This window comes from Pelodiscus sinensis, chromosome 25 (assembly GCF_049634645.1).
Source record: "Pelodiscus sinensis isolate JC-2024 chromosome 25, ASM4963464v1, whole genome shotgun sequence".
Classification (NCBI taxonomy): Eukaryota; Metazoa; Chordata; order Testudines; family Trionychidae; genus Pelodiscus; species Pelodiscus sinensis.
The window spans coordinates 10547594-10561265 of record NC_134735.1 but is presented as its reverse complement, the minus strand read 5'-3'; the positions used below and the strand labels follow the sequence as shown (position 1 = coordinate 10561265).

The 13672-nt window shown below is 56.6% G+C and overlaps 1 long non-coding RNA gene across 2 annotated transcripts; it reads right to left on the bottom strand.

Moving 5' to 3' along the window:
- Positions 1–4829: 4829 nt before the first annotated feature.
- On the bottom strand, positions 4830–10598 carry LOC142819926 (uncharacterized). 2 transcript variants are annotated; one of them, XR_012897609.1, is made up of 3 exons: positions 10496–10598; positions 10276–10370; positions 4830–9904 (listed from the first exon to the last, which is right to left on the bottom strand). It is a non-coding gene; the product is annotated as an uncharacterized LOC142819926 (long non-coding RNA). The 2 variants fall into 2 exon arrangements; XR_012897610.1 differs by having other exon boundaries at positions 4830–9349.
- Positions 10599–13672: the final 3074 nt, after the last annotated feature.

Below are 13672 nucleotides of genomic sequence, written 5' to 3'. Positions count from 1 at the left end.
ACACTGGCCCCTTTTCCGAAAGGGGCATGTTAATTTCAGCAATTGTAATAGGCAAATCCGCGGGGGATTTAAATATCCCCCGCGGCATTTAAATAAAAATGTCCGCCGCTTTTTTCCGGCTTTTAGAAAAGCCGGAAAAGAGCGTCTACACTGGCCCCGATCCTCCGGAAAAAGCGCCCTTTTCCGGAGGATCTTATTCCTACTTCAAAGCTGGGCTCCCACGCTATCTGGCCACCCAGCTTGGAAGGTAGAGGTGCCACCAGCGGTGGCACAGAAGGAAGGGTGGCAACATCATGTTACACCATCCTTCCTTCTGTACTGCTGCTGACAGCAGGGCTGACATCTAAGCTGGGCGCCGTGCCGGAGGTCACAGCTCTGCAGCCACCCAGCTCAGAAGGCAGATCGACCACTAGCAGCAGTGTGGAAGGAAAGGTGGCCAATACCGTACCATGCCACCCTCCCTTCTGCGCTGCTGCTGGTGGAGATATTGACGTCTGAGCTGGGTGTCCTGCAAGCAAATGCCACTTTCTGGTCACTCAGCATGGAAAGCAGGGCTGCCCGCAGCAGCGGCACAGAAGGAAGGGTGGCGGTAACAGACTCTACCACCCTCCCTTCTGTGCTGCTGCTGGTGACAGGCTGTTTAGGGGCTTGGCGCCCGCACTCCCTTGCTGCCCAGCTTAGAAGCTCGAGCCAGCAGCGGCACAGAAGGCTGGGTGGCAATACCAGACCATGCTTCCCTTCCTTCTGTGCCACTGCTGGCAGCGGGATTGCCATCCAGGTTGGGCATCTGACCAGTTGTCACCCCCCCCCCCCCCAGCCAACCCTCTTAGAAAGCAGTGCTGCTTCCAGCAGTGGCACAGAAGGAAGGGAAGCAATACCCTACCATGCCAGCCTTCCGTCTCCACTGCTGCTGGTGGTGGCCCGGCCTTCTGAGCTGCCCAGATTAGAAGACAGGACTGCCGTGAGCAGTGGCGCAGAAGGAAGGACAGCAATAGCATCACCTGCCACCCTGTGTTAGGTGGTGTGGCTAGTGGTGGCGCTGACTTCTGAGCTGGGCACTTGGCCCATGGCCACTGTTCTGCTGCTGCCCAGACCCAAAGGCAGAGCCACCGCCAGCAGCCGTGCAGATGGAAGGGTGCCAATACTGTACCGTGCCCCCTGCCTTCTGTTTGCTGCTGGCTGTGGCGCTGTCATCCGCGCGGGGCATGTGACTAGAGATCATTCCTCTGTGGCCGCCGAGCTCGGAAGACAGCGCCACTAGCAGCAGCGCAGAAGGAAAAGTGGCCATATTCCTTCTGCGCTGCTGCTGGCAGCAGCATTGAGTTCTGAGCTGGGAGTCCTGCCAGTCCCCCCCCCCGGCCCCGCAGCGTGGAAAGCAGGGCTGCCCCCGGCGGTGGCACAGACGGAAGGGTGGCAGGAACAGATCTTGCCATCCATTCTTTTGTGCTGCTGCTGCTGGCAGCGGGGTTGCCATTCAGGCTGGGTACCTCTTCTTGGCCACCTCCTTAGAAGGCAGGGCCACTGCCAGTGTGGCACAGAAGGAAGGGAGACAATACCCTCCCATGCCAGCCTTCCTTCTCCACTGCGGCTGGGAGAGGCGCTGCCCCCAGCAGTGGGGCAGAAGGAAGGAGAGCAGCACCAGCAAATGCCACCCTTTGTGATGCGCTGCTGCAGGTGGCCAGGGGCTTCCGCTCTTTGGCCTCCCAGTTTGGAGTTCTGCATTGCCAGCGGCCGTGGCACAGAAGGAAGGGAGGCAGTGCCACACGAGGCCACCCTGCCTTCTCTGCTGCTCCCGGTGGCAGCACTGACTTTCCGGCTGCCCAGCTTGAAAGGTAGAGCTGGTGCCAGCAATGGCACAAAAGAATGGCAAATACCCTTCCATGCCACCCCTCCTTTTGCACTGCTGCTGGCACTGGCACTCCCTTCTGAGGTGGGCACCTGGCCAGCGGCATCCACTCTCTTGTCACCCCGTTTGGGAGGCAGGGCTGCCAGCAGCCACAGTGCAGAACAGAGTGGCCAGAAAGTAGTGGCCTCTGGTGGGATATCCAGCTCAGAAGACAGCGCCACCGCCAGCAGTGGTTCAGAGGGAAGAGTGGCAATAGCATCACACGCCATCCTTCCTGCTGTGCTGCTGCTGGCGGAGATGCTGCCATTGGATATGGGTGCCTGGCCAGTGGCCACCCAGCTTGGAAGGCAGCCCCTCCACCAGCAGCAGTGCAGAAGGAAGGGAGGCAAGATCATCTCATCGCAACCATCCTTCTGTGCTATGGTTAGTGGGGGTGCTGATTTCTGAACTGGGTAACCTGCCGGCAGGGGGCATGGTGACAGTACCGTTCCATGCCACCCTTCCATGCGCTGCCATCCAAACTGAGTGCCCAGACTGGGTCCGCTGCTCTCCAGCCACCGAGCCTGGAAGGCAAGGAAAAATCGGAGCCTTTTTTAATATTTCCAAAATCAGCCTGGAGGAAGATTTGAAGGCCAAAGAAGAGGTCATGTCAGGGAAAACCTGGACGGCTAGTGACCCTACTCACAACCCCTCTGCACTTGTCTTGCAGCCTTTTGGGTTGGTAGCCCCCATTGGAGAAAGGCTGCACTTGGGGATTCCCTAATAACCCTGAGGTCCTATATGGCCAAAAGTTTCTGGCTGATCATTTCCCACAACTTCCACTGAATAGGTCATAGATGGGGCCCTACCCTACGCACCCTGCATGCTGGTCAATTTCATGATTAGATGTTTTACAAATTGGTCAATGCCACCATTTCAGATGTTTACATGGAACATTTCACAGTGTTCTAACCGTGCAGGTTCTGACCCAAAATGGGATTGTGCACAGGGGAGGGGGAGGGATTTGCAAAATTGTTGTGGGGAGGGGGTCCCAAGAATGCCACCTCCACTTCTGGGCTGCCTTCAGGGCAGAGCGACAGTAGGTACCACCTTCAGCTCTGCACTGGCTCTCAAGGTGGCTCTGATCTCCCCACCTAGAGTGGCTATGCAAGGGGAGGATGTGACGGCGCGTTGGGGGTCCCCCATCTCCTGCACCCCGAGATGGCACAAACAGACTGCACCAGCCGGTGGAATAGAGGAAGTTTATTGCTCCTCCAGGATACAGCACAGCACAGATGGAATCTGGTCACAGAGCTGGGCTAGGATGCCTCAGGCCCCCTTGAGATGGGGGAGACCGGGCCCCTAAACTCCAGCCCCTTTCCCTAGGCTGTCTCCTCCATGCTCCCAGACAGCCATCAACTCACTCTCCTCCAGCCCTGCCCCCCAGCCAGGGCAGCATTCCCCCTTCCTTTGTCCCTCTCCATGGGGGGTGTCTAGTTCAACCGGTTTGGCGTCACCTTTGCATACTGAGGTTTTCCCTGCTGGGTCTTGCTCCAGACAGCAGAGGTCACCACAGCCCAGCAAGTACCCCCACTACGTCACAGTTCTCCCCCCTCCGAGAGCGAACTGAGCAGGGTCACTCCGCTCGTGACCTAGGGAAGTTCGGGCCCCTTGCCATGGGACAGCGCGTCGGCGATGATGTTGGCGCTCCCCTTGACGTGGATCACTTCCATGTCATAGTCCTGCAGGAGCAGGCTCCACCGCAGCAGCTTGGCGTTGGTCCCCTTCATCTGGTGCAGCCAGGTCAGGGGGCAGTGGTCGGTGTACACCGTGAAACGCCGGCCAAACAGGTACGGCTGCAGCTTTTGCAGGGCCACACAATGGCCAGGCATTCCCTCTCTACGGTCGCGTAGCTCCGCTCCCGGGGTAGCAGTTTCCTGCTCAGGTACACGATGGGGTGACGTTCCCCTTTCTCGTCCGCCTGCATCAGCACCGCCCCCAGCCCGGTGTCCGAGGCGTCCGTAAACACGATAAAGGGCTTGTCAAAGTCCGGGTTTACCAACACTGGGGCCTTGGCCAGGGCTTCCTTCAGTGCACAGAGAGCCCTCTGGCACTGCTCCGTCCAGACCACCCTATCTGGCCTCCCCTTCCTGCACAGCTCTGTGATCGGGGCAGCGATGGAGCTGAAGTTGGGCACAAACCTCCGGTAGTACCTCACCATCCCAATGAAAGCCTGGACCTGCTTCTTGGTCTGGGGCACAGGCCAGTCTCGGATGGCTCCCACTTTGGCCGGCTCTGGCTTCAAGCAGCCACTCCCCACCTTATGGCCCAGGTAGGACACTTCGGCCATTCCAACCTTGCACTTCCCAGCCTTTACGGTCAGCCCAGCCTCCCTCAGCCGATCCAGTACCTGGCTGACCTGGGCCACGTGTTCCTCCCAGGACTGGCTGAAGATGCAGATGTCATCGATGTACGCTAGGGCACAGTTCTCCATTCCCCGCAGCAGCTGGTCCACCAGGCGCTGGAAGGTGGCCGGCGCCCCTTTGAGGCCAAAGGGCAGGACCAGGAACTCATAGAGCCCCAGCGGTGTGATGAAAGCCGATTTCAGTCTGGCCTCCTGGTCTAGCGGCACCTGCCAGTAGCCCTTGGTGAGGTCCAGGGTGGTGAGGTAGCGAGCTCCCCCCAGCTTGTCCAGGAGCTCGTCGGGCCTTGGCATCGGGTAGGCATTGGACACCGTGATGGCGTTGAGCTTCCGGTAGTCCACGCAGAACCGGATCGACCTGTCCTTCTTGGGGACCAGCACCACGGGCGAGGCCCAGGGGCTGGAGGATGGCTGGATCACCCCCAGGACCAACATGTCCTGGACCTCTCTCTCCAGGTCCTGGGCTGTCTTCCCCGTGACTCTGAATGGGGAGCAGCGCACCGGGGGGTGAGTGCCTGTCTGCACCCGGTGGACAGCCAGGTTGGTGAGACCAGGCTTGTCGGAGAACAGCTGCTGGTGGGAGCGCAGCACCTCTCGGATCTCGGCCTGCTGGCCCGGTGTGAGTTGGTCTGAGAGGGAAATTGACTCCAGCGAAGAGTCCTCTCCGGTCCCAGGGAACAGGCCTACCAGGGGATCCTCCCCCTGCTCCTCCCAGGGCTTACACACGGCCAGCACCAAGTTCTCCCTGTCCCAGTATGGCTTCATCATGTTCACATGATACACCCGCTGGCCGCGCGTCCGGCCCGTCAGCTCCACCACATAGTTCACCTCGTTCAGCTGCTTAACCACCTTGAAGGGGCCGTCCCAGGCGGCTTGCAGCTTGTTCTTCCGCACGGGGATCAGGACCATCACCTGGTCCCCGGTAGCATAGGCGCGGGCCCGTGCATTGCGGTCGTACCAGACCTTCTGCTTCCTCTGGGCCCTGCTCAGGTTCTCTCTGGCCAGGCCCATGAGCTCGGCAAGTCTTTCCCGGAATGTCAGGATGTATTCCACGACCGGTTCACCCTCTGGGGAGACCTTCCCCTCCCACTCGTCTTTCAGTAAGTCCAGGGGGCCCCTCACTCACCTCCCATATAACAGCTCGAACGGCGAGAACCCCGTGGACTCCTGGGGCACCTCCCTGTATGCAAACAGCAGGTGGGGTAGGTACTTGTCCCAGTCCTGCGGGTGTTTGTGCATAAAGGTCCGTAGCATCTGCTTCAGAGTCCCATTGAACCTCTCCACCAGCCCGTTGGTCTGGGGGTGATACGCCGAGGCCCAGGTGTGCTGCACCCCACTCTTCTCCCACAAGCACCGGAGCAGGGCCGACATGAAGTTGGATCCCTGGTCCGTGAGAACCTCCTGGGGAAACCCCACCCTGCTGAAAATGGTCAGCAGGGCATCTGCCACCGTGTCTGCCTCGATAGAGGGCAGGGCCACGGCCTCGGGGTAGCGGGTGGCAAAGTCCACCACCACCAGGATGTATTTCTTCCCTGTCCGGGTCGCTCTGCTGAAGGGCCCCACAATATCCATCGCCACCTTCTGGAAAGGCTCCTCTATGATGGGCAGGGGTCTCAACGCAGCTTTCCTCCTGTCTTGGGCCTTCCCCACTCGTTGGCAGGAGTCGCAGGACCAGCAGTACTGCTGGACAGCTGCAAACATCCCCGGCCAGTAGAAGTTTTGGAGCAGCCTCAGCCTCGTGCGCCGGATCCCCTGGTGTCCCGAGAACGGGATGTCATGGGCCAGGTGTAGCAGCTTGCGGCGATACCTTTGGGGAACCACCAGCTGCCGCTGGAGCCCCCACTTCCCTACCGTCCCGGGGGAAAGCCATTCCCGGTACAGAAATCCCCTCTCCCACCGGAACTTCTCCTGGCAATCTCCTCCTAGGGGTTGAGCTGCACCCAGGTCAGCCCGGTCCCTCAGGGCCTGCAGGGAAGGATCCGCCCGCACCTCCACCTGGAATTCCCAGCTGGGGCTGGGACAGGGCCGTGGTTCCCCCCACTGCCTAGGTCCAACTCTAGGTCTGCTGGGACGGGGCCCTGGGCCCCCTGATGGGGAACCTCCTCGAGTTCCAGGCCGCCAGCCCCTCGTGTGCTCTGGCTACGGGTGGTGACCAGCGTCCTATGGGGTCCATCTGGCCACTCCTCTAGGTCACTCCCCATCAGCACGTCGGTGGGCAAGTGCGGGTGCACCCCTACTTCCTTGGGGCCCTCCTTGGCCTACCATTTCAGATGCACCCTGGCTACGGGTACCTTAAAGGGGGTGCCGCCTATGCCCCTCAGTGTCAGCTGAGTGTCGGGTAGCATACGGTCTGGGCCCACTATGTCGGGTCGGGCCAGTGTCACCTCTTCCCCCGTGTCCCAGAAATCCATCACCTTCCTGCCATCCACCTCCAGGGGTATGAGGCAGTCCCTTCGCAGTCCCGGTGCATGGATAAATCTGTCTCCCAAGTGTCAGACCTCCCAGGGGAGGTGCACTGAGCATCCTTCCCCCCTCCCCGAGTGGAGGTTTGCCTGCCAGCCCCTGCCTCTGGGGCAGCCTGCCCTTCCTCCCGCCCCAGCCAGTTAACCCTGGAAAGTCCCAGGTCATGGGACCTGTTCTTGCGCCGGGTGCATTGAGCTCTCTTGTGGCCTCAAGTTAGGAAGGCGTAATTGCATCTACACTGTCCTTTGCGTCTACACTGTCATGTTGACAAAGCGGCTTGCTTTGTCGACAGAACTGGCTGTAGTCTAGACGCTCTTTGTCAACAGAAGCTTTGTTGACAGTATCTGTCGACAAAGCCTGTAGTCTAGACATACCCTTCAAGTCTTCAGTAGGCTTACATGGTAAAGCCTCTGTCTCATTTCTCTTCCATGCACGGCAGATTTCCTCAGCAGCTGCCTTTGCCCTATTTGTAACCTTGAATGATCCTTGCCACTTGGCCACTAGATTTGACTTCAAGGTTGGCAGCAAAGATGAAACCTCCCCCTGGGTTTGAATTTTCACATTGAATGTTGTCGATCCATTCCTGGTTCTGAGACGACACCAGGTTCTCCCATAACAAAGCCTGCTGGGGCTCCAAGATTCCCCTCTGACCGAACATGTCTTGCACGGTTGTTCCTGGGCCTGGCTCCTCCCATGTCAGGTGGTGGAGATCTAGGACCCTGCGGGGCTGCCTCCCATATAGCAGCAGATAAGAGGAAGCGTGGAATAAACCAGGCTGAGTGATGGGCTCTCCGGCTGGTCCACCAGTGGAATTCCAGATTCAGGGGGCAACATGATGTACAGTCCAAGGTCCCCACAAAAGAAAGGGGCTGCAGCCCCCTCTGGTTGGCTCAGGGCTTATCACATCCTGCCCCCTCCTCTTCCCTAATGGAGGGAAAAGGGTCAACCCCCATCCCCCATGAAATGGGTGGCTAGCGTGGGAGCTCCAGAGGTTCGAGCAAAGGGGTCTATAGTCTTAGCAAAGGCTGGCCCTGCTCTCAGGCCTGGGGCAGCTGCCGGTGGCAGAATCTCTCCTGCAGCCAGGACTCCTGTGGCTCCATCTTCAGCATCTCCCCAGCTCAGTCTCCGGTTCTCTGTTGTCTGTCCCCTTTCAGAGCTGTCTGGCTCGGTGAGGTGCGTCAGTGCAAAGGTGCATCCCCTGGCCCAATGGGGGGAGGAGGTGGCTCTCGCGCGCTCGGCTCACTGAGGCTGCCAGCCCACTCCTCACGCCCAGGGGTCTGGAACTCCACTCTGTGCTCAGCTCATCAGGGTTCGGTCTGTTGGCCTCTTCGCCCCTTTCTGGGGAGTTATCCCTGGAAGGCTCCTCCCTGAGTTCCTATCTCCTGCCTGCTCACCCCTCTTTAGCCATCCTTCCACTCTGCTTCCCAGCCCTTTGATCCTCCCAGCTGCTGTTATCTGGCTAGTCAGCAGTGTCAGGCAGTGCCTGGATTAACCCTTTGGTTTCTAAGCTAGCGAGTGGGAACATAACCCCCCATGACAGGCTCCCTTTGAAATGCCTCTTTCAGCTGGAGCAGGTGCTGCAGGGGCAGTGGGCAATGTGTCCTCATCTCTTCCATCCAGGTGCAGTGTGTGTATATCCATGTGTGGAATAATGTTATGTGCACAGAGACGTGTGTATGTGCACCACCACTCGAACCAAAACCCAGCTGTGGGCACTCCACTAATTGGATGGGTGGCATTAGAATCTCTCCTCAGCAGCCACCCAAGTGCATAGCCTACAGGAAACACTGGCGTTGGGGCGGGATCCCAGTAACCCAGGCCTCCTGTCTAACCCCTTCTGGCTCAGTGGGGGCATTCCACAGCCCTGAAAAGGCCTGATCCCTGCAGAGCCTCAGGAACCTGGGGAGAGGGTGGGATGGAGTGGAGCTGGCGCATCACCGTGGCTGTGATGTCCTCCTGTCTCCTGTCTGCTCCCAGTCTCCCCTGGCCCAGGAGTCTTTCTCTTTCAAGAGGTCCTGGGGCAAAGGGATGTGGACAGGGCCTTCCATGAGGACCTTTCAGAGACTTGGATTCTCCCCCTCCCAGGAATCAGGGAGGATTAATGGTAACAGGCACTCTGGGATGGACTCGTCTTCCTCTCTAGTGACCTGCAGTGTCAGACACCCCCCACCCCATTGGAGGGGGAGCTCCTGCCTCCATACCCTCTGTCTGCCTACAACAGCTGTCCTTTAGCAGCTTCTCATCGGCAGACCTGTCTGGCTTTGGTGGCTGTGTTCTTCCTTTCCCATAGGGTAGCATCCTTGGCCCCACAGACTTGCAGAGCTGCCTCCAGGAGGTTGGGAGGGGAGCTGACATTAAACTGAGCGGGGGGAAGAAGAGAGGTCAGACTCGTCCTCCTGCTGGGGTCAGTCTCAGAGGATCTGGCGAGTTTCCACAGGGCTCCCATTACCCAATGGAGGGTAGCCTCAGGAGGGAGGGGCATCATTTCTCCAGGGGTCCCATTGTCCGGCTTCCGTCAGTGCCGCTTTTCTATTGGGTCCCATTTCCCAGCTGGGTTTCCTTCCCTCTGATGTAGCAGCAGTTCATAGAGCCGGTAAATCCCCTCCCTGGCCAGCTGGCTCATATCCTGGACTGGGTCACTGAAAAAGACAATTGCAGCTAAGCCACCAAGTTCCCTAGATGGGGAACGGTGCTAAGACCTTAGGGAAGGGAAGAGAGGGGGCTCCATCAGTATTCTCCTGGCTGCTCCCAATCTCCCCGGGCCCAGGAGTCTTTCTCCTTCAAGAGGTCCTGGGGCAAAGGGATGTGGGCAGGGCCTTTCATGAGGACTTGCACCTCCAGCTGCTCCAGGAGGATGAGAAGGGACCCAAGGCCAAGCAGGAATCTGATTGAAACATGGTCCCCCTTAAAGGCCCAAGGTCTCCACTGAACCAAGAGAAAATGAACTCGACTCAAGTCTCTCTCGTTCCCTGCTCTGACTCTGGCTGCCCAAGGGGAGCACTCCTACCCCACAGCCCCTGCGGTTACTGATCCTCCAGCCTGCCTATGCTTGGAGTCAGGGAGCCGGGGTTAGAGGAGACTTATGTCCAATCCGCGGGGGGCGGGGGGAAGGTGAATCAAAACAGGGCTCTGCTGCTCCTTATGGCCTTGGCTCTCCACTGGGACTCTCTGGACTGGATGCAGAAGTTGACACCCTGTGGGGAAAGGACACAGGCCGGGCTCAGTAGACCTGTGCACTGCTATGCAAATAAGCCCTCTCCATCCCCGGGACTGAGCCATGGTGCTCAGGGTGAAATATCTGATTCCTGGATCTCATCAGGGGTTGGATGTGGCAGGGGTGGGAGGTTTGAGGCGCTCACTCCCAAAGCCAACCAGGGCCCTGACTTGAAGTTCCATCTCCTTCCCCTGTACCTGAAGAAGGAAGGGACCCACATAGCTCTGCCCCGACCCAGGATGGCCCACTGGGGTGCAGGCTAGGAGGACACTGGAAAATGGTTTTCCAGCCTCTCCTTTCCAGTCCAGCACTAAGGTAAAACTGCCCCCTGTCCCTCCTGACCATGCTCACCTCCAAGATGTATTGGCGCTGTCTAGGTCTGGGGGCTCTGCAAGCAGGTTCCCCAGCATGGCCTGCCTGAGGTCAGACAAGCCCATGTGCAGAGCCTGCAAAGGAAGGGACAGCCATGGGTCACAGCTGGGAAATTGGGAAAACATCTCCTCCCTGTCATTGGCTGAACAGGGGGCTAATCAGCCTCGAGACTAGGAGGTAGGAGGCTGAGAGGTCTCACCAGATGTCCTAAAGGATAGCTGGGGTCATCACCAGAGGGGATCAGTCTCAGAGCAATCAGAGTCCCACTTCTCTGGATGGCCTCCCACAGTGTTAAGGGTCTCTAGTTTGTCCCAACCTTACCCCTCTGTCCTGCCTGGCTGATGTCAGGGGCTCTTTGTGAGGTCACCACCTCCCTGTCACCTATAGGCTGAGATCTTGCAACAGACCTTTGTGATGTCACTGCCACTCCTGCAAGGCTGAGGTCCCGCCCCCAGCCCGCCCCTCGGGACACATTGACTGATAAGAATACAGTGCTCCCAGACAGAGATGTAAAGAGAGACCCAGCTAAAGAGAGCAAGAGTGACCCCCAGCCATAGAGTCCCAATTGACCTTAACTTAGTGATTTCTATGCGTAGAATTCAGGTGGTACCAGGTGGATGAGACGGAACAGGCTCCTCACCTCTCTGAAGCTCTTGCCTTCTGAAGAGGTTACACGGAATGGGTGGTAGGGAAGGAGAAAACTCCAACGAGGTTCCTCTTTATGCTTGTGTAGATTAATCTTAATTCTTTATCAGTCCTCAGGGAGAGACCTTGAGAAGGAGCCTTGCTCCTGCAAAGCCACAGGAATCTCTGAAGTTGCCCCCGCCTTGTGCCTCTGTCCTGATTGGCTGATGTCAGGGCCTCTCTGTGAGGTCACCACCGACCCACCACTTTCCCCCAATAGGCTGAGGTCCTGCAACAGGCCTTTGTGATGTCACTGCCACCCAGGGTGGATATAGGGCAGGGTGAGCGGGGCGACCGCCCCGGGCCCTGCGCTTCAAGAAGCCCTGCGCATGCGCTGTGGTAAAGGCCCCACGAAATGGTCATCTGCCCCTGCTGCCACCCCCATCCCACCCCTGCAAGGCTGATGTCCTGACCCTGGTCAGCCTCTTTGGATGTTTATGTTGGTTCCCCTGGATCATTTCACTTAATGACAGCTGAGTCTGGGGACCAAGCTGGCTGGACAGTAAACCCCAAAGGCTGCTCCTTAGGCCGCACTGAGTTTGTAATTAATTAGTGGACCTTAAGGCCAGCCAGGACCATTAGAGCATCAAATCTGACCCTTGCATATCCCAACCATCCTGTATCTAACAGCAGCTAAGTTTTGATTCAGGCACCCACTAGAAAGGTATCTAGTCTTCACTACAAGACATCAAGAAATGAAGAATCAATCATTTGCTTTAGTGGTTTGTTCCAATGGTGAATCATCCTCACTGTGAAATATTTGTGCCTTATTTCTAAGATGAATTTGTCTAGTTTCACCTTTCAGACACGGGGTCTTGTTCTGCCTTTCTCTGCGCCATTAAATACCCCTTTAATACCTAATGGCTGTGTCTAGACTGCACCCCTTTTGCGGAAAAGGGATGCAGATTAGACACCTCGCAATTGCAAATGAAGTGGGGATTTAAATCTCTCCTGCTTCATTTGCATGAACATGGCTGCCACTTTTTTCCGGCTCGGGGCTTTGCCGGCAAAAGCACCAGTCTAGACGGGGATCTTTCGGAAAATAAAGCCTTTTCTGAAAGATCCCTTATACCTCTTAAAATCAGGAATAAGGGATCTTTCGGAAAATAAAGCCTTTTCCGAAAGATCCCCGTCTAGACTGGCGCTTTTTGCCGGCAAAGCCCCGAGCCGGAAAAAAGCAGCAGCCATGTTCATGCAAATGAAGCGGGGAAGATTTAAATCCCCGCTTCATTTGCAATTGCGCTGTGTCTAATCTGCATCCCTTTTCCGCAAAAGGGGTGCAGTCTAGACACAACCTACATGGTCTCTCCAGAAAGGCCCTTAGACACTTGAATGATGTCACCTCTCAGCCTTTCCTTGCAGAAGCTAATCACGGCGAGGTGTTTTTCTTCAGCCCTCAAAACATTTGGCGCTTTGCTGCCCCATCTCTAATTTTTCAACAGCTTTTTAAAATGTGCCCCCTGAAGTAGGCTGCAGTCTCCAATCTCAGTGTCACGGATGCGGTGTCACCTCCTGGCCCTGCTCACTCCTCTGCTCATGTGTCTAATGATGGCTGTAGCCGTATTCACCACAGCATCGCCCTGTGAGCTCTGTTGAGCAGCTTGCCCGGCAGGATCCTTCTCGGAATCTCCGCTTGCCTGGGTACAGTTCCCCATTCCGGAGGTGTGGCCGGTCTGAGCACAGAACACCAGGTCTGTCAGCATTACACATGCTTTGGGGCTAGGGCTAGGACGTTGCATTTATCTTTGGGAAACCTGTTTTGTTTGCATGGGTCCAGCTTCCCAAGGGAACCCTCGATGTCACTGCCCTGGCCTCAGCATTATTTACCTCTCTGCTCTTTTTTGTGTGTGACATCCATGCATGTTACCAGAAGGCTTCTAGTTCACTGATAATTATTTAAATAATTCGGGTATGGCTAGACTACATCTGATTGTCGGAAAAAGCTACGCAAAATGTGCTCCGCCCTTTGCATAGTTTTTTCCAATACTTTTGTCAGAAGAGGCTTTTCTGACATTTGAGCTGCCCGTCTACCCTGGGCCAAATGTTGGGAAAAAAACCCCTCTTTTGAAAGCCCTCTACTTCCTCATAGAATGAGGAATACAGGGACTTCCGAAAGAGCGCGTTTGCTTTTCCAAAAAAAAAAAAAGCGTGTTCCCTAGACGTGGTTTTTTTCAGGATACCTCTGGTATCCTAAAAAACCCCACAGCCTAGCTGTACCCTTAGTTCTTGAGAGCCTCTTCAGAGCCCTAGTACCAAGTACCCGCTCCATATAGGTGCATCGATCCCTCAAGAGTGAAAAGTGTCTGGCCAGGGCTCTCTTTCAGTTGATGTGCTGGGCAGAGTTCTTGGTGTGAAGCAGGAGTTCAGAAGTTCAGGCAGGTAAACTCTAAGGTGGTGGCACTGCATTGCCTACCCTGACGGACGAGTAGGACCCCTGGGGCAATGAAAGAACTCCTCTGAGGAACTTTTTAAAAGCTGAGGGACACCTGAAATAAGTAAACTTCATGAGTTTCTTCTTCATGAATGTTATTGCCGTAAAGGACCAGGGTCATTGTAAATTCAGCATCAGTCAGTGTTTTATTTGTGAAGTTCCTAGAGTGGAGGGAGGGAGAAGAAGAAGTAGAAAATCATATATAGAGGGCAGTTTATGTCGTCTGTAGTGCACAGAGGAGGATACTTGGTGTCTGGACTT